This window comes from Petaurus breviceps, unplaced genomic scaffold (assembly GCF_028583685.1).
Source record: "Petaurus breviceps papuanus isolate PSGF00001 unplaced genomic scaffold, PetGlider_PUasm1.0 90740, whole genome shotgun sequence".
Taxonomy (NCBI): domain Eukaryota; kingdom Metazoa; phylum Chordata; class Mammalia; order Diprotodontia; family Petauridae; genus Petaurus; species Petaurus breviceps.
Window position 1 is genome coordinate 8,155,533 of NW_027187330.1, and position 18,459 is coordinate 8,173,991.

The following is an 18,459-nucleotide window of genomic DNA, read 5'->3' on the forward strand; positions in this document are numbered from 1 at the left end:
TTATATCTTAAGTTTCATTGTGTATCTCAAAGTTTGTTTTATTTGGTTATTAAATTTAAGAAAACAAATGAATAGAAAGGCTAGCATGATCAAAGAAGGAGAAGATAAACTTGAAACTTGAAAGACATTGGGAGCTTTCTTAAGTGGAGGTGTGGGGCATAATTTTCTAAGTAGTGATGTAATGGGGGGATTGGCCGATGAGGTCACTTAGTCCTTACCATTAGGACAAAAGACTGAGTCCTTATTGGCCATTCCCCCCATGACAGAAAAATTGTATGAATAAAGGGAAGGAGGAATAAAGTCTAAGTCATATGGTAAACTTCCTGAAAATATTCATAAGAATTTATATTTTTTGAGAAACAAATTTGACCTTTCAATTTGAGGCAAAAGAGTAACAGTGTAACCTCTGATAAAAAAAAATCTGGATTAAATGGATTATGGTGCTGACCAGCCCCTTGGTTTGTTTTTATGTCAAATAATGGAGATCCAGTATAATAACTCGCATTTACATAGAGCTTTAAGGTTTATGAAGAATTTTCCACATGACTCTCCCATGGGATAGATAGTATAGGCACTATTGTATCCATTTTACAGTTTGACAAACTGAGTTTGAGAAAGGCAAAGTCATATGACCACATTCACATGGCTAGCATGTCTTATATTTGGAATTTGAATCTAGGTCTTGACTCCACAAGTCTCATACTTTCATGGTGAATGGAGTGAAAATGAATGAGGTGAAATCATGCGATATTGAGGAAATGACATCATAGTTTCTGATCTATTTGGAGAGTGACAGACACAAGCAATCAGGATAATGTAGGGCCTTGAGATCATTACACATGATAATTGGTTGAAGGAAGTGAGGATGGGAATATGTATTATGGGACATGAAATCTTTCTTTATCAGATTGCCAAAGTTGTTCATGACACACAGAAAGATTAAGAATCTCTGATTTGGAGAGATGTAAGAGTATGAGAGATGCTGTGAAAGTATAAATTGGAAGGACTCGACAACAGATTGGATATGGGTGTTGATAATGAGGAGTTGAGGATAACACTTAGATTGTGAGCCTGGGCAACTGGAAGAAAGGTGATGCCCTCAATGTTAATAGGAAAGTTAGGAAGAAGGGAGAGTTTGGATAGAAATATAAAGAGTTCAGATTTAAACATGATGAGTTTAATGTATCTACTAAACATGTAGATATTTACTAGGCAGGTGAAGATGTGAATTTGGAGGTTAGATCTAGATAAGTAGAACTGAGAATCATAAGCAAAAGATAATTAAATCCATAGGGGTTATCAGAGACCTGGGGCACACCCATGGTTAGCAGACATGATCTGGATGAAGAACCAACAAAGAAAACTGAGAAAGAGGAGTAAAATAGAAGGAGACTCAGGGTAGAGTAGTCACAGAAACCAAAGACAAGACAATATCAAAGACAAGGGGGTGATTGACATTGTCAAGGACTACAGGGAAGTCAAGAAAGGCAAGATTTCAGAAAAGTCCATCAACTATGATAATTAGGAGACCACGGGTAACTTTGGAGAGAGGAGTTTTAGTTGAGTGGTAAGACTGGAAGCCAGAATGTAGAAAGTTAAAAGAATGAAAGGAAAGGAAATGTATGTGAAAGGAAAGGAAATGTTAAGACAACTTTCTTAAGGAGATTAATCACAAAAGGATATGGGATTATAGCTAGGGGAGATAGACAGACAGACAGACAGATAGATAGATAGATAGATAGATAGATAAGGAGTTTTTTGATGATGGTGGAAGTATAAGCATGTTTGTAGGCAATAAGTCAGCAGTTAATAGACAAAGATTAAAGATAAGTGAGAAAGTGGTGATGATATTGGGGGCAATTTATTGAAGACAGTTTGATGGAATGGGATCACTTGTGCATGCGGACACATTTATTTGCTTTCTTCATATGAGACAGGGATGAAGAAGGAAATAGTGATAGAAGGTATCTGAGTATGGGAGCTGGGGAAGAAAGAAGAGGGAATGAATGCCCTAGGTGGACATTATGTTTTCAGTGAAATATGAGGAAAGGTTCTCAGACAAGAGGGAGAATTTGAAGAGAGATGAAAAGTTTTGGATGAACTGCTCTGTTGAGTGGGATAGTAAATTAATTAGGGAGGCATAAAATGATTACCTTACTGCAATTAAAGCCTAGTTAGGATTATGTAACATAAACTTGTGGTGGACCCAGTTCACATTTTCATGATTTTTTTTCCATCTTATTTCAGTAGCATGTGAGTGGGAAAAAGGTAACAGAATCTAAGTAGGAGTAATCCAAAATGTGCAATATAATAAGGGGATTTGGGACTCAAGAGGAGAGTACAACGTGAGTTGAACTGGTTCACCAAGGAGTCAAGATGGGGAAGGGAGGAGTATAGCTAGAACAGGAATAACAGACTGGGAAAGAACTGAGGAGTCACAGTAAGGACAAAAGCAAAGTTGGGGTTGTAGGGCAAAAGGAGAGGTGGAATGAAGACAGATTGTGGCCAGATAAGGGCATTTCACAATTCCATAGCATGGAAGTGGTTTATTTGGGGGGTAGGACAAGATCAAGGGGATAACCATCTCTGTGTCTCTGAGATAGAATGGAGGAATAGGTCATAGGAAATAAGTAAATTGAGGACCTGTGACACTGGGGACTTTGAAGAAATAGCAATATGGATCCTGAAGTATGAAAGTAAGAGTTGGAAATGAAAGAAAAACTATGAGCCAGGCACTGAATTAATTGAGAAAAGAAGGCAGACGTCCTAGAGGTTGGTTGATTGGATTGTAGACGTGGATTGAGTGTGAGCCTTAAAGGAGAGTGATAGAGGGAAAACCTGGAAGTGACAATAGAGAGTGAGAAGTATTCCAAAATTCTGACTTCACCCAGTTTGGATGGGGAAGGGCAGAAATGAGTAAAAGTCTAACTAGTGCTGGAAAGAGAGCCTGGGGAGGCTTTACCATCAGGGAAGAGCCAGGTGTCAGTGAGATCAAGGCTCCAAAGGGATCTTTGAAGCAACAAAACCAAGGTCATAATTTAATTTCTGCCACCACCTCAATGAAGCCTTCCCTGATCCTCCTAGTAAGTGATGACATTTCCCTCAGACTTCACATAGCATCTTATTCATTCCTTTCTCATGCATTTCTATATTATTGTGTGTTAAAAATTATTTGCTTGCATGCTACATCTCCTGGTAGGGGGGTGCTAAATATAAGCAAACATTATATCTTATCCAAATTCTATAAATCCTCCCCACACAGTAGGAGCTTAATAAAGATTGGTTGAATTGAACTCCACCAGAATAATGAAGAATTTCTCTCCTTTCCAAAAGTCCAAAAAGGTACATTTAACACTTCTAATTATATAGGGGATGGGGATAAGAGTCTCTGGCTACATACTTCAGGCTTATTTTAACTGAAATATTTAATTAAAGCCTCCCAAAACACACAGTAACGCAGGGAGGGAGCCACATAATTTTTTTTTAAAGCAATTGGGGTTAAGTAACTTGCTCAAGGTTACATGGCCAGGTGTTTCTGGGTGGGTACTAAGTATCAGAGCCTGGATTCGATCCCAGGTCATCCCAACTTTGGGGCCGGTGCTCTTACTCGCTGTGCTACCTGGCCACCCAGAATAAATTGGTTTCTGTTTTGGTTTTTTTTTTTTTTTGCCTTTTGTTGGGCAATTGGGTTTAAGTAACTTGCCCAAGGTTACAGGGCTAGTTCTGTGTGTGTGTATGTGTATGTGTGTGTATGGGTGTTAAGTGTCTGAGGCCAGAACCGAATTCGGGTCCTCCTGACTACAGGAGGTTTACTCACTGCGCCACCTACCCACCCCAGGGAGCCACAGAATTTAGTTTCAATATAAACAGTTGCTGGGGATCACATGTCTCTTGTTTATCTGAGGTTGATGTTAATCATTTATGAATGCAGAGCACTAAAATGAATTAACTCTGTCCTCAAGACAGTTCCCATAATACCTGAAATCAAGGGGGCCAAAGCAGATCATCCCTTTATACCTGAAATCAAGGGAGCCAAAGCAGATCATCCCTTTTCCTCATTGGTATGCAGAGATTGTGGGCTCCTTTCCAATGGCTCTTCCCCTGAGGGGTCTTGTAGCATTTCTCTGTCTTGTCCCTAAGAAAAAACATAAAAGACTTTGTGAAATTCTTTTATAAAATCTAGTGAATTCTGTAACTTCTCAATGGAGAAAAAGATCTTAGATTAAGATGTAAACTATAACTCTAAACTGTATATCCTGGTGAAGAAAGCATGGACAGGGATGGGGTGTGCTGGTACACTGTAATAAAGCCCTTCAGGGGAAGGAGAAGGTGCAGAGAGCATGTTCCATACCCTGTTCATGCCTATGTCTTCCACAGAGGATTAGATGAAGTTGAGAGAGTTTGCTATCTAATCAAGAACTCCTTCATTCTCATCCTCATGAATTTGATTTTTGAAACCAAGTATATGACTTTAATTTCTATTCAAATTCATTGTATTAGATTTGGCTCAAATCTAATTGAATGTTTTTGGATCCTTAGTCTGTCTTCTAAAAAGTTAGCCATTCTGCCAAGCTTTGTGACATCTGTGAATCGTATAAGAAGTACTTTTATCTAAGATGCTGATAAAATATGTTAAACAACAGAGAGATAAGCAGGGATTTATGGGGCACTATACTAGACATATCCTTGTAAATTGATATTAACCAACAAGTGCTAACTCTGAGTCTAGACCAGAGGTTTGCTGGTAAATGTTCTTTAATGGGTTCTCTGAAAAAAAAATTATAAGTGTGTGTGTGTGTGTGTGTGTGTGTGTGTGTGTGTTTTAAAAGTATCCTTTGACCTGAATTCAGACTCCTTTGGTTCTTCCTCTGGGTGGAAAGCATTTTTCATCATAAATTCTTCAGAATTGTCTTGAATCATTATATTGCAGAAAATAGTTGTTATTCACAGTTAATCTTCATACAATATTGCTGTTACCATGAGAAATATTCTCCTGGTTCTGGCCACTTCATTTTGCATCAATTGATGTAAGTGTTTCCAGATTTTTCTGAAAGCATATTGTTCACTATTTCTTATAGCACAATAGTATTCCATCACAATCACATACCGCAACATGTTCAGCCATTCCCTGATTAATGAACATCCCTTCAGTTTCCAATTCTTGGACATTGCAAAAAAGAGATGCTATAAATATTTTTGTACATGTTTGTTCTTTTCCTTTATTTACTTGTTTATTTATTCATTCACTAATTATTTGTTTATTTATTTATCAACTCATTCATTTATACATTCTATCATCTTTTCATTTATCTATTCATCTATTTATTCATTCATTTATCTATCTATCTGTCTGTCTATCTGTCTATTTATTTATTTATGTATTTATTTATTATACAGACCTAGTAGTGGTATTGTTGGGTCAAAGGATATGCATGATTTGGTTGCCCTTTGGGCATAGTTCAGCCATATCACATAGAGTTTGATATGTTGTCTCATTGTTGGCATTCTCTTTAGGAGGGATATAATTTTAACCAATTGTATAAGGAATAAAAAAACATAAATGTTACATGGAAGATAGATTTGATTATTTTCAAAATTCAATAGTACCAAAAGGACAACCAAGATAAAAAGAAAAGTTATAATAATTTGTGAAGGAAAAGTTTTGGCAAATATAAGACAAAAAAAAAGTCTGAGGAACTTAGAAAATTTATCAAGGGAGACATTTATCCTCTAACTGAATGAATGCTCCAAGTATATGTATTGATAATTTACAATAAAATGTACACAAACTGAAATAATTAATTGAAAAGGTGTTCAATTTTCTCAAAAATTAGTCATATAATTTTAAAAAATGATACACCCTCCAAATTGGTAAAATGAATATGAATGAGAAAACTCAAGGCTAGCAAGGTTGTAAAGTATCAAAAATATTTATATGTCACTGTAAAATTGTAAACTGTGTAATGTTTTGGGAAAAAAGTCCTATAGTAATCCGTGAGAATAAAAAACATATAAATATAAATATTGAATTAAAGGTATTATATTTGTAATATTTATTACATTATAATATATTATTATATAGAATATAAATACAATATTATATGTATTATAATTATAATATATTATTACAAATAATATATTACTTACATTATATATAAATATAATAATATTTATTATAATAATATAATATTCAATCATTTCATGTTTCCTAATATTATAATAAGAAGAACAAAAGCTACCTTTTTCATATAATGCTTAGCTAGGCACTGTGCTAAGCACTTTACAAATATGATTTTCACAACAGCTCTGGCAGGTAAATGCTATTATAATTTTCACTTTATAGATGAGAAAATTGAGTTAGGTAGCAATTAAGTGACTTTCCAGGATCACACAGCTGGTAAGTATCTGGGGCTGGATTTGCACTCAGGTTTTCCTCATTGTGAGTCTGGTGCTCTATCCACCTCTATTTAACTATAAAATTAGCTTACATTTGTTTAGTGGTTTATATTTTTCCTTGGCTAAATGTTTGACATTGCATCATAAATTCAGAATAGAAAGAGATTAGTTATAAACCAACATCTCACACCACATAACAAGGTCATAATGAGCATGATTAAGACACAAAGTGTGATACCATAAGCAATTTAGGGGAATATGGAAAATTTTACCTGTCAGATATATGAATGATGGAAGAATTTATGACCAAACAAGAGATAGAGAGAATTACTAGATATAAAATGGATAATTTTGATTGCATTGAATTAAAAAGGTTTTGCATTAGCAAAATTAATACAGCAAAGATTAGAAGGAAAACAGGAAACTGGAACAAGGAGTGCAGTGAGATGGGGGAAATTGCAGTTTGTTTCTCTGAAAAGGCTTCATTTCTCAAATATAAAGAGAATGGAGTCAAATGTATATGTCTTTCATTTATTAATAAATGGTCAAGGGGAGATAAACAGTTTTCAGAAGGAGAAATCAAAACTATCTCTAGTCATATTAGAGAAATGCAAATTAAAACAATTCTGATATACCATCTTCTACATATTAGATAGGCTAACATGACAGAAAAGGAAAATTACAAATGCTAGCGGAGATGTGGTAAAATTAGGAAACCAATGCATCATAGGTAGAGTTGCAAACTGGTCTAAACATTCTGAAAAACAATTAGTAACTATTCCCCAAGGGCTACCAAACTGTGCATATCTTTTGACCCAGAAATGCCACTACTAGGTCTATATCCCAAAGAAATCAAAGAAAAAGAAAACGGACCTGTGTGTACAAAAATATAGTAGCTCTTCATGTGGTTGCAAAAAACTGGAAATTGGGGGCATGCCCATCAATTGGGGAATTTGAGGTCCTCTGCACATACTCTACAATGGGACTCTTTAGCTGTGTTTGGGACATCCAGAATTCTACTCTAGAGTACAGGCCTTAAGCTAGGCGGTGCAGTGAACAGAACATCAGGCTTGATGTCAGGAAAACCTGAGTTCAAATTTGGCTTAAACCCTGGGCAAGTCACTTAATCCTGTTTGCCTCCATTTCCTCATCTTTAAAATGAGCTGGAGAAGGACATGGAAAACCACTCCAGAATCTTTGCCAAGAAAACCCCAAAGGAGGTCACAAAGTCTGGAACGACTGGACAACCAGAAGCATAAAGGATTATGCTTCTTCAGATAAGTAAATAGATGGCATAAAAATTACTACTACTGGAACTACTTCTGAGTTTTCTGTCTCTTTTCTTGGGTTCATCTGCCTCTACTGCCTTGACCCTTACCCCCAATTCCCTATCCCCACAACATCCATCATTCTAAGGTGGGGAGGGGAGCCCTGTTGACAGTCTCACTGGGTGGGCGGATATCCCTTCTGCCCCAAGTGAACTGATCAAGGAGGACCACCCCCACCTGCACACATTCCAGATAAATTAGATTATTTGGTCATCACCTAAATAGGCCTTATACATTTCCACCTCCATGCCTTTGTTTATCCCACTCCCTTTGTCTAGTATGACCTCTTCTGATTCCTATCAAAATCCTACCTGTTTTCTGAGATTGAGATCAAAGGCCACCTCTCCTGGGAAGCCTTCCCTGTTCTCTCTTGGAGAAATGGATATTACCTTCCTATAAGCTTCCATAGCATTTTTTTCCACTCTCTTCTTGGCACTTATTACATTTCTCCTTGTATTATGGTTATTTCTGCACATGTCATATACCTTCCCTGCTAAAATATATGCTTCTTTAGGGAAAACACTACTTCTGTATCTCCCACAGTGCCTAGCATGAGGCCTTGCACATTATTGAATACAGAAATGCTCAATAGACATTTACTGAATTTGGATTGAATGTTCCTGGGTTAACATAAACAAAAGAGCCTTGTACAAAGAGTCACAGAATCCAGGGCTGAGCCTAAGCTCTGCCATAGTCTAGCTGCATGATTTGGGGCTAACCATGATCTCTCTGGGCTTTGCATTTATTCATGTGTAAAATGAAAATTTTTATCTAAATTATCTCTAATGTTTCTAGTTCTAATCATCTATGAATTTAACTTGCTTGATTCAGCTGAGCAAAATAACTTTCATCTGCACATGTGACCCAACCTTAGTGCCTTTCCCATCCTCACCTACCATAGTTCAGTAGCTGGTTCCTTTCTCTTTTATCCTTTTCACTTAAAGTATGAAAGCATCAGAAAAAAAAATGTTTCCCCATGACCTTATTTTGGCATAACATTGTGGTAACACACCTGTCTTGTAAACACGTTTCCTGGGGTAAGGGCATTCCCATGTGGTCAGAGATCATTTTCTTTCTTTTTTTAGGTAATTTTTGTTAGATTTATCACCAGATTCTCTTTTGTTTGAACTTGGAAGTTGTATACTAGGAATGAAAGAAGAAGCTGTCCAAAGGGAAATTTTCAACCTGATTTAGTGAAAAAAAAAAGTTGACAGTATTGCAATTCTTTCAGTCATTTTAGTAACCAATGGAGTGACCATTCTCATGCTCCACTCTTTATCGTCAATCCCATAATCTCATATCAATATCTCATATAACTATCAATAAACTCAAATCAAAGTGTCTATGTTTAGGGAGGTGATTATCCCACTCTTTCCTGCTCTGGTGAGACATCTGGAATACAACATTCAGTGTGGGACACACTATTTTAGGAAGGACATAGATAAGGTAGAAAGTATCCAGAAGAGGGGAATGAAGATGCTGGAGCTCCTGAAATCATAGCTGATGGCAATCACTTGGAGGAAATGGGAATATTTAGTCTGGAGAAGAGAAGACTTATATGAGGTACTATCACTTCAAGTATATGAAGAGATGGCATGGAGAAAAGGGATTAGACCACTTCTGCTTGACCTGAAAGACCAGAATAAGGCATGATGGGTGGAAGTTTCAGAGAAGCAGAAATATTCCAACAACTAAAGCTGCACAAGAGTAGAAAGGGTTGCCTCTGGAAGTCATACATTTCCTCACACTGGGAGTCTTCAAGGAAACACTGAACAATTATTCATTAGAGATATTATAAAGAGGATTCTTGTCCAGATACGCGTTGGACTAAGTAGCCTTTGGGGTCCTGTGTAACTGAGATTTTGTGATTCTGTGAATTTGAAAATGTCCAATTGAATCAAAGCCATCATGCAGTGTAGGGAGCACTGGTAATGAGAAATGGCACAATGGCTGTTGCAGTGAGACAGAGAGAGAGGAACAAACAATGCAGGGTTCTGGAGAGAGTACTGTGTCTAGTGGGATCAGGACAACCGGGTTAGAATCTTAATTCAGATACTTATTATCTGATAATGAGCACATTACTTAAATTCTATGCAGTCCAGTTCCCTCATCTGTAAAAAGAGAATAAAAACACTTAAACCAGCCCCCTCACTGGGTTTCTATGAGGAAACTACTTTGTAAAACATAATATCATGTAAATGGGAAATGGAAAGGGTTTTCTAGAATAGGGCAAGGTATATCATTCTCTGTCCGTCACAGTGAATATACATTTAGCATCATTGATGTAGAGTTGGAAGGAACCTCAGAGACTATCTACTCCAACCTCCTAATTGTACAGGTGGAGAAACTGAGGACTAGGACTGTTAAGTGACTTTCTCCATGTCTCACATATGATAAGTTCCAGCAGTGGAATTTGAACCACGTTCATCTTGCTCCAAACCTGGTAATCTTTTCAGTGTCCCACATGGAGAATTCACCTACACCCTCTATTTGGGAGTGGTAAAGTGGAAGGGAGAAGATGAGCTATGTGTAGGGTATTTTCTAGGAGAGTTCAGCTTTGTCAGTGAGCAGACCCTGGCCCTCATTCCTCTTCAGAGAGACAGCAGGTAAGTAGCATAGAGGATAGCACAGAGGATAGAGCACTGAGAATATAGTCTGGAAGACCTAAATTCAAATCCAGCCTCAGATACTTATTAGCTGTGTGATCATAGGTAAGTCAATTAACCTTCCTATGCCTCAGTTTCCTTAACTGTAAAATGGAAATAATAATAATACCTACATACTAGGATAATTATAAGCATGAGATAATAGTTGTACAGTACCTGGCACATAGTAGGTGCTTTAATAAATGTTCGTTTCTTTTCTTTTTTTCTTCATCCCAGTTGAGCTAAATGTCCACAGTATTCTTTATGTCTTAGTTTTCCCAGGTGAAAAATACGGAGACAGATTGGATAAAATCTAAGAAACTGTCTGAATTCCAGAATTCAACCCCTGGGGTAACCAACATGCAAGTTTAGTATGTGTATAATTTTCTGCTATAACCCTCTGCTTTCTGTCACTCATAACACACTGAAACATTATCCCCAAGGGAGGAAACTTTCTATGTTTGGCCAGCAGCCCCAGAAAAGAACTTACTTCAATAATGTTTTCAAAATCCCTTCATGTCAGGAAGACCTAATTTTTGATTTAAAGGGACATGGAAAATTATATTAATAAGAAAAAAATAACTCTTCTCTTTCTCTCTCTCTCTCTCTCTCTCTCTCTCTCTCTCTCTCTCTCTCTCTCCGCATAGTAAGTTCAAGTCATTTCTCTGAATGGAGAAAACGTCAGAGTCAATGAATTTTCCATTTCACAGAAACTCCTCATTTTTACAATCCATCAAGGAGACATTCAATTCCATTTGATTCAATAAACACCTCTTAGGCACCTGCTCTGAGTAGGGCTCAGTACGAGGTGTTAGGGATAGAAAGACAAAATGAAAACATTTCTAGCCCTCAAGGAACTTATACTTTGGTGAGCATGTCTGGGAGTAGGGGTGGAGGTGAGGGAATACAACATGTGCAGGAATATGTAAATACAAAGTCTACACAAAGCAAATATAAAGCAATTTAAAGGAAATAGGAAGAAAGCACAAAGACCTGGAACAATCCCGGAGGTCTTCCTGTAGTAGGTAGCAACTAAACAGAACCTTGACAGGAACCAGAGATTGTGAGACAAGGAAAGGCATTCCAGACACAGGGACCCACAGCTTGAACAAAGACCTAGGGGCAATTGACGAACAGTTGTGTAGAGGATCACGGCAGTACATTTTGGGTCAATGTAAGGATACATTCCTCAGTAAGTGGAGCTGCCCCAAGGTGTTATGGACTGCTTTGAAAAGCAGACTCTCTGTCACTGGGAACATTCATGTGAAGTCTGAATACTGACTTGTTGTTGCAAGGGTTCATGGTTCAGGTATGGATAAGACAAAATGGTCCCTGGGGCCCCTTTTGGCTCTAAGAAACTTTAGGTCTATGAAGTTACAAGCCATGATACTTATGTTAAAGTAAAATGGGACGTCAGAAAAATAAAGACTGTCAAATGAATTTGACAGAAAGAATGTCAAAGAAGCAAGGACAATTTCCCAAAAATTTAACCATGTCTGTGATCATAGTTTTGGAGTTGGACTATAGCTAGGTAGATACTCCATGTGCCTTGTGGCTATGGTTCTGGTAACTAAGATGTGGATTTTTTTCTTTGGGGGATATCTGGGCTAGGGTAGAAACGTCATTTCCAGAAAACTTATGCCTACCAAATAAGAGAATGAGTATAGTGATCCCCAAAAATAATAATATGAGAGGCAGCCTATACAGAGTAGGAGATAAAGGGCAAGACCTGGGCTGGAATCCTGCCTCTGATACATACCATTTGTATAATCAGAGGAAAGTTATTTCATTTCTCAGAGCATTTGTTTCCTCATCTGTAATATGGTCATGGCAATATCTATACTGCACCTACCTTTTAAAAATGCATATAGTGGAGAATAGTGACACAGGTTTGTAATTCCAGCCACGGGGAGAACTAAGGCTGGCAGTTCTCTTGAGCTCTGAACTGCAAAGGGATAAAGAATTTTGGTACCAAGTTCAGTGCCAATATGGTGAACCTCCAGGAGTAGGGAAACAACAAATTGCTTAAGGAAGGGTGAATCAGCTCAGGTAGAAAATGGGGCAGTTAAGCCCTCCGGTGTTGGTCAGAGAGAGATTGAATATATAAGGAGAAGGCAGTGAGGGAGAGATGGAAGGAAGGAGGAAGGAAGGAAGGAAGGAAGGAAGGAAGGAAGGAAGGAAGGAAGGAAGGAAGGAAGGAAGGAAGGAAGGAAGGAAGGAAAGATGTACAAATCAGGGCAGACTTGAAAGTTACATGTTGAATTTATTACTTTTTTTAAAGCAAGATGTACATAAGAGGGATTTGTAATTTTACATATAATCCTTTTTTGTTCTATTTTGTATATAGAAATGTTCTCTTTGGGGGGTAGTTATATTCAGAATTAGTTTTTTTTAAAAGATGGTGTGGAAAAAAACTTTGTAGTCACAAGAAGCTATAAAAACATTAAAATTATTATATTTTAGCATCACATAATACTCAGTGAGCATATATCCAAGCCTGGCTTTTCATATTTATGTCTAGACAGAGTACATTCTACATACTATATATTGTAGAATCAGAGCTGGCTTGACACAATGTAGGACAATATAGAATGGGGTCTTCTTAAGTCCCTTAGGTCCCCTGAACAATTCCCTGACCTCTAGCATTAGTTACATAACATCTTCACATACTCTATTACATCAGTGAAACCCATTCTCAGTATAAAATCCATCTATACCTTCGCTAAAAGATAAAAGGCTTAATATATGATATTTCTTAGAGCAATGGTATCAAACTCAAATAGAAATGGTTCCCTGCAGGCTTCATAATAACTTAGAAAATCACAAGCTAAAATTATCTATGTTGTTTTGTATTTTATTTTGTTAAACCTTTCATAGTTAATTTCCTAAGAATTATGTAAACTTTTAAAAATTTAATATCCATAATTATATTTTAAGATAACTGGTTTTCTTTGGCATCCTATATATTTTATGAATTTAAATTATTATTCTAAGGATTGCATTGGTTTCACTAACACTACACAATAAGAATCCCTGTCCTAGAGGGATTTCTATTTTATATGTTAACTCTGGGGCAAAAAAATACAATTTCAAAGAAATCAGTATCTAAGTAGAGAATTTCAGCCATCATTAACAGAAGGGAGAGATTCAGGTGGGGCAGGAAAGGGACTAGGAAGACCTTTCTGATGCTCCTGAAATGTAGGCATCAATCATGCCTATAAACAACATGGGCACAACCTCAGCCTCACTCCCATTACTTGTGCCAAATTCTGGCCCCATCTACATGTCATGGATGGGAGTTTGAGTTTGCTAAGGATCTTATGCATTTTATGTCTCTCCCCAAGTGCTGTCTAGCAAACTGTTCCCCTGCATTCATTGGCACATACGCACTTGTCTATGAAAAGCAAAGGAATACATTCCTGACCTGGGTGCTGAATTCCTCTGCTGGAAGCCCCAGGCTATTCTCCCCTATGATTTATTTTATGGCACCTTTATGTTAGACTGTTGACTTAACCCCAGGCAGCAGCAGCCCCCCACACATGCAGTTGGGCAGACCCCCATTCATTGGGCTCCCCTCTTTCCCCAGCCCCCACCTGCCCTTCTCCTTCTCCTCCTCCTCCTCCTCTTCTTTCTCTTCCACCCTGACACACATACAGCCCATTTGTTTCCTAGAGGGTTGTTTCTTGGCCACAATTCTGACAAACCCCACTGCAAGGCCAGGTTTGTTGGCAGGACGCCTGGGTTTTCAGTTTCCCGAAGAGGCCTTTGCTTTCCCAAGCTTCTTGTCCCACTGGTAGTTTTGAAAGAAAACTCAGCAGGTCCCTGGGAGTTCACAAAGGCGTCTTCATTCACAAGCCGCTGGCTCGTCCCTCAACAGAATGGCTCTATCCGTGAAGTCTTATTGACCTTTAGGGGCCACGCAATGATGGGGGAGGGGGAAATAACCATTGTTTAAAAAATGGGGTGTAGGAAGGGTAGACAGTAGACAGCACATTGAAGGAAATAGACCAATGGAGGCCAAGAGGCCCACCAACGTGGGAGTTGGGGCCTGAAAAGCCTGGACATCCTGAGAGTGTTTGTCTATCCTTATAAGGAGAAAAGAAAGCAACCCCCCCTCCTCAATAAATTAGGAATGCCCACATTTTACACTCTTAATCGCTTTTCTATAAATATTGTCCACCTGCCAGCACTTAATAAACATCTAATCTAAGGGAAGCCTGAGAACAAGAATGGGGAATGATGTAACCGGAGCCCTGGACACTGACATGCATGGCTGGAGAAGGACTGTTGGGAGGGCCAGAGGGGGAAGTGTGGTGTCAAGGAGACTAAACAATAGTCCTCACAACAGGAGAATTCCCTGGTTTGCTATTAATTTAAGAGACCAAAATCCTAAGGCAGAGATACCAGATTGCAAACTCTATGAGGGCAGGTATTGTATTTGTTCTAACTAATATTTATACAATGCTTACTATGGGCCAGGAATAGTACTAAGCTCTTTACAATTATTATCTCCTTTGATACAATAATCCTGGGAAGCAGATACTATCATTATCCTTATTTTACAATTAAGGAAACTAAGGCAAAAAAAGTTAAATGACTTGCCCAGGATCAAAGAGTTGGTAAATATCTGAAGCCGGATTTTAACCTAGGTTTTCTTGGCTCCAGGCCTTGCTGCACCATTCAGCTGCCTTTACCTTTATTTGATCTTATATCTATCAATCCTTAGTGCCTAATACAGTGCTCTATGCATTTTTCAAATGGTGGCCGAATTAAATTGAATCTCACCATGAAATTAAATGAGAGAAGCAAAAAAACCTCTTATGCTGAGCAAAAAGATGACTGAAGTTGGGTCAAGACAGCCTGTGGTTCTCTGGAATAGTTTGGTGTTGAACCCAACACAAAAACTCAATGGGGTCACTTAACAAAGAGAGTCTATGACACCAGTAATAATCAATAATCAAGTGTTTATTGAGCACTCAGTATTTGCCCAGTTCAGAGCTGGATTCTTCCATTGTTTGACTAAGATCATGAGAGGCAGTTCATGGAATGGTAGATTGTGTAATGGATGTGGATTTCAAGGTTAGGATTTGAATTTCATTTCCAATGCTTATTAACTACATGACCATGAACTGTTTCACCTCTCAGTCCTCAGTTTCCTCTCTATAAAGGAGGAAAAAAACCCAATAATACCTCTGCCTACCCAACAGGGGTCTTCTAAGCAATATGCTTTGTGGACATCTAAAATTTGCACAAAGATAAACTGTCATCAAGGCATTTCTGTAAAATGAGCCGGAGAAGGAGATAGCAAAGCACTCCAGAATCTCTGCCAAGAAAACCTCCAATAGGGGCAAGAAGAGTTGGACATGACTGAACAACAAAAGCTCCTTTAAGGGCAGACTTTCTTAAGGGTCAGCTAGGTGGCACAATCAATAGAACACTGGGCCTGGAGTCAAGAAGACCTAAGTTAGAATCTGGCTTACTGAATCTTACTTACTTAGGATCTGATACTTACTAGCTGTGTGACCCTGGGCAAGTCACTTAGCCCTGTTTGCTTCAGTTTCCTCATCTGTGAAATGAGTTAGAGAAGGAAATGGCAAACCCCTCCAGTATCTTAGCCAAGAAAACTCCAAATGGAGTCACAGAGAGTCAAATACAGCTGAAAAGACTGGAAAGACACCAGCAAACTGTCACCCTTCCAGGCAAGTCATTTTGTCCTTTCCCGTGCTTTACTTTTTTTCTTCTACAAAGTAAGGAATTCTTGCTTATAATGTGTGGGATTTGGGGTTAATTCCTTTCCTTTCTTTAAATCTGATGTGCAGACTCTCCATTTTATTTGTGTTTTGAAAAGATTCCAAACCTGACTCTGATACGACCGTTGATATTGTCTCAGCATACTTCCTTCTGATATTTTTGCCTCTGCTTCTTTGCATCCTTACAATATAAGGCTAATATAATCAGTGGAAAGAAATGCTGTATCTGTTATGGGAGGATGACTTTTTGTGTGTCACCAGAATTTAGCATAATACATGACACATAGTAGGTACTTAATAAATGTTTGTTGACTTGACTTGAATTCTAATTCTGGCTCTACCAGTTATTATAGCCATAACATTGGCCAAAATAATTTACTTCTCTTGTCCTCAATTTTCTCATTTGTAAAATTAGGGAGAACTTTCTGAAGGTCCTCAAAGCTTTAACTTTATGATCCAATGTTCCCGTATTGCTGAAAATTCGCTTTAGTTTGTCCATTCATCTTAGTGGTTAATTAATTTTAGAATGTTGAGAGAGATAACACATGGTGTAAAAGGAATGATAGGACATAGGTATAGGTTTAAGAAAATGCCTATGAAATGTTTTGTTTTCATGTTTTATGTATCAATCTCACTGGAAAGTACAAAAGGAGTTATAGGTGATTATTTCATGTTTTGAGTCAATTGCTAATGAGTATTTATAAGTCTGTTGTATTTTAAGCATTTCTTTTATGGGGAGGAAATAAATACCTGTCCTATGTCAGGTCTTTTGTGTTGAAGTTGAGACCCATAGGTAGTTATCACTGGAGTAACTCATCTTCCCATATCATGACCCTCCCTCCTTCCCTTCCTCCACTCCCTCCCTTTAGAGATCGCTACTCTCGTCTAACTCTTTCATCTTATAAAGGAAAGCCCCTAGAAATCAAGTTACTTACATAAGGACACACAGGGAGAAATAGAGTCAGGTTTTGAACCCATGTCCAATGACTGCAAATTCAGTGCCCTGTCTACCATACTATATTGCTGGGTTCACTAAAAGATTTGTTTTTTGTTTGTTTTGTTTTCTTTTGGAGGGATCTTTTTTTGAAGCTCATTGAAAAAAGCATTTTTAAAAAGTGACTTGCTTCTTTCAAAAACAAATCATTTCCATTGGTGATCGAGGCAAAGTTGAAAGGATTAGGCAATGCTGCAGGTGAGTTTAAATTTGAGGAAATTTATGGACAGTCTGGTTGCTTGAATTTTCCCACAGAGTTACCTCAGGAGAAAATCTGGCCCGCTATCAGTAACATGCCCTTATTTGCTATTTAAATGGTGGATCCTTTGAAAGGCTCCAATTTCATATTTTGTTTCCAACATTTTAGAAGATTATCCTAATTAGAGAAACCCCTTGGGTATGGAGAATTGGGCAGGACATATTGTGGTGATGGCCAAATGAAACAAAATTCTCCCTGTATTTTCAGTTCTCAGAGTCCCTTCTCTCCCCCTTACTCCTGCCCTCTCATTAACTACGCTGGACCAAGTCAAAGCATTTATTTTGGATACCAATGTGTGGGTTTCCTTGGGAAGGAAGCTCAAGTACAATACGCCCCACGTATTGATAGTCTCTTTCCTTAACAAGTAAATGTCTGGGAAAAAAGCTGGAAGATTCATGGATAAATAATGCTCTGTCTTCATATTTTCACAGATAGCTCAGGCAATTGCTTGGCAATCCAGTACACTGTTGGTTTTGTTTAGGTCATGAGGTCAAATTCCTTCTCATTTAGGCAGAGTGATAGCCCTGTGATACAGATATCATAACTCCCAACTAGCATATGACTTCATAAGTCCAAGCCTCAGTTTTCTCATCTGTAAAATGTGGGGGTTGGGCTAGATAAATTTCTAACTCTAATATTCTATCATTCTCATTGCAAAATAAACTTGAAGTTGAATTCTCTCATTTTGAAGAGAAAGAAACCAAGGCCCAGAGGGGTTAGACAGTTTCCCTAAGGCCATTTAAGTATGATGACAGGGGTTGTGGTGACTGCTAGGTAGCAAGGTTCTACATGCCAGACTTAATCCTGCTGCAAACATTTACTGGCTGTGTGACCCTGGGCAAGTCATGTATCTCTCCTAATCTCAGTTTTTTTCATCTGTGAAGTAGGAATAATAGCACCTGCCTTATAGGATTGTGATGAAGATGAAAGGAAATGAAATATGTAACATGATCTACAAATCTTAAGTCATCATATAAATATTCACTAATCATCAACATTGCTATCATCACCCTCATCATCATCATCACCATCACCATCACCATCATCATCATCATCACCATCATCACCATCAATATCATCACCATCA

At 38.0% G+C, this 18,459-nt stretch overlaps 1 long non-coding RNA gene across 1 annotated transcript in view; it reads right to left on the minus strand.

Annotated features, from left to right (window-relative positions):
* Positions 1-3,737: 3,737 nt before the first annotated feature.
* Positions 3,738-18,459, minus strand: part of LOC138145453 (uncharacterized) — a 136,708-nt gene continuing 121,986 nt past the window's right edge. Inside the window, exon 3 of the long non-coding RNA XR_011164233.1 lies at positions 3,738-4,135. This is a non-coding gene — a long non-coding RNA (uncharacterized lncRNA). The remainder of the gene's footprint in view (positions 4,136-18,459) is intronic.